This window comes from Ciona intestinalis, unplaced genomic scaffold (genome assembly GCF_000224145.3).
Source record: "Ciona intestinalis unplaced genomic scaffold, KH HT000105.2, whole genome shotgun sequence".
NCBI lineage: Eukaryota > Metazoa > Chordata > Ascidiacea > Phlebobranchia > Cionidae > Ciona > Ciona intestinalis.
The window spans coordinates 339,071-341,992 of NW_004190427.2; the positions used below are offsets into that span (position 1 = coordinate 339,071).

At 36.3% G+C, this 2,922-nt stretch overlaps 2 protein-coding genes across 3 annotated transcripts in view; both read right to left on the reverse strand.

Annotated features, from left to right (window-relative positions):
* Positions 1 to 2,922, reverse strand: part of LOC100175634 (cell wall protein AWA1-like) — a 63,658-nt gene that overhangs the window by 35,370 nt on the left and 25,366 nt on the right. The window lies entirely within an intron of this gene.
* LOC113475111 (fibrillin-2-like) overlaps positions 1 to 2,922 on the reverse strand; it is a 49,154-nt gene that overhangs the window by 32,060 nt on the left and 14,172 nt on the right. The gene's annotated exons all lie outside the window — the stretch shown is intronic.

A 2,922-nucleotide genomic window follows, 5' to 3' on the forward strand; every position in this document is an offset into this window, starting at 1 on the left:
ACCCATTGTGCATTCATCAATATCTGTGCATGATACACCATCACCAGTAAACCCAGTTTTGCAAGTACATGTAAAACTTCCAATTGTGTTGGTACAATTGGCATTTGCATGACAGTTGTGTGTACCCAATGTACATTCATTAATATCTGTGCATGATACACCATCACCAGTAAACCCAGTGTTGCAAGTACATGTAAAACTTCCAGTTGTGTTGGTACAAGTAGCATTTGTGTGGCAGTTGTGTGTCCCTAATGTGCATTCATCAATATCTGTACATGATAAACCATCACCAGTAAACCCAGGCATGCAAGTACATATAAAACTTCCAATTGTGTTGGTACAATTAGCATTTGTGTGGCAGTTGTGTGTACCCAATGTGCATTCATCAATATCTGTACATGATACACCATCACCAGTAAACCCAGTATTGCAAGTACAAGTAAAACTTCCAGTTGTGTTGGTACAAGTAGCATTTGTGTGGCAGTTGTGTGTACCTAATGTGCATTCATCAATATCTGTACATGATAAACCATCACCAGTAAACCCAGTATTGCAAGTACATGTAAAACTTCCAATTGTGTTGGTACAATTAGCATTTGTGTGGCAGTTGTGTGTACCCAATGTGCATTCATCAATATCTGTACATGTTACACCATCACCAGTAAACCCAGTTTTGCAAGTACATTTAAAACTTCCACTTGTGTTGGTACAATTAGCATTTGCATGACAGTTGTGTGTACCCAATGTACATTCATCAATATCTGTGCATGATACACCATCACCAGTAAACCCAGTGTTGCAAGTACATGTAAAACTTCCAGTTGTGTTGGTACAAGTAGCATTTGTATGACAGTTGTGTGTACCCAATGTGCATTCATCAATATCTGTACATGTTACACCATCACCAGTAAACCCAGTGTTGCAAGTACATATATAACTTCCAGTTGTGTTGGTACAAGTAGCATTTGCATGACAGTTGTGTGTACCCAATGCACATTCATCAATATCTGTGCATGATAAACCATCACCAGTAAACCCAGTATTGCAAGTACATGTAAAACTTCCATTTGTGTTGGTACAAGTAGCATTTGTGTGGCAGTTGTGTGTATCCAATGCACATTCATCAATATCTGTACATGATACACCATCACCAGTAAACCCAGTATTGCAAGTACATGTAAAACTTCCAATTGTGTTGGTACAAGTAGCATTTGTGTCGCAATTGTCAGTATTTAATGTGCATTCATCAATATCTGTGCAAGAAACACCATCACCAGTAAACCCAGTATAGCAAGCACATGTAAAACTTCCATTTGTATTGGTACAATTAGCATTTGCATCGCAGTTGTCAGTATTGGTTGTACGTTCATCAATATCTGTTGCCAAAAACAGGTATTTTTTACACTGTGATATATGACATACAGTTATCAGGACATCACAAAACCTGCAGAGACATTGAAATTTCCAGTTACTCTAGCAGCATTTCCGTTTGCAAACCTTGATGTTGCTTCCATTCTTACTGGCATATTATCACCTTTCTTTATCGTGGTCTTATAAGGAACAAAAACCTGAAAAGAGGTAAATTTAATAAATATTATTAATAAAGATAACTTGCTTTTTCTGTTACAGCCCTAAATGTCAGAGAAGTAAACAAAATGATCAATTCAAAAAGTAGTAGTAGAATCATACCCCACCTAAGTTTAAAGTATCTTAATAAAAATGTCACAGTTATTTTTATAGTATAATATTATATTACCAAACCTGATAAGATGATGAACTGTCCAGATCAGATTGAGCAAGTGTTGCTGTGTTTGTTCCAACTGTCACTGAATACTGAGTTGCTCGAGCAAGAGATGCTGGAAGAACCACGTTGATTCCTCCCGATGTTATAACAGCTGATGATACTGAAGATGGTGGTAGGACAGGTGCTGAAACATATATGAAACACATTTATTTGCAATGCAGACAAATTATAGCAATAAACATTAAGTGTTTTGGTTATGGATATACATGGCAAAAACAAACAGTGTATACTGTGGTTAAAGTGCCAGGCATGTAACCATTCTATCATGACGCCAGATACAAAATAGACATGTCCAAAATTATATGTTTAAAATTTGTAACTTTCCTTTAACAGTCTATTGCTGGTCATCGCCTGGGGGACATAAAGGGTGATATAAACAATTATAATATACTATATTACTGGCTTATCTGTTGCAACTGAACGCTTAGAGTGACGTCACATTACCCAATCACAATACTTTGTTAATCAATGTCAACACTGCGGATATGACTTTTAATCATGGCAGACTATTGTCATGAAAACATAGAAGTTATAAGATAATACAAGCAATATTTAAAGTATGTCACAAGAATAATAAAGAGTGCTGATTACCCATGCAAGTGTAACATATATATAAATCCCTGTTAGAAATATAACACTGCTGTAAAATGTTAAACCAAAGAGAATTTTGAAATATTGTATTAAAAACAATACTCACGATCATAAGCAACTAAGAATCCAGAATACAACGTTCCATTCAGTGTAAGTTGAGTAATATTAGGATTAACTGAAGCAGCCGATGCATTTCGATCAGATAAAACAATCTCATGATGGTAAAGAACATTTCCACCGTTGTCTGCAACTTCTACCATCAAAACATCTTCTACATTGGAGGATATTGCCTTGTATGCTGCCAGTAGTTCAGCATTGGTTTGGTTTATAAACACTTGGTCTGTGGCAAGGTTGGATGTGTATGGTTTTGTCAAAAGTACAACTCGACCAAAAGCGGAAATTTTGTCTGTGGAAAGAAACAAGTGATTAAAAATTAATACCACAGCTTCACGAGATTCCCAAGTATACTTGTGCTGACAGAGTATTGTGCACCAAATGGACTCTGTGTTGCTGTGAATGATGTCACA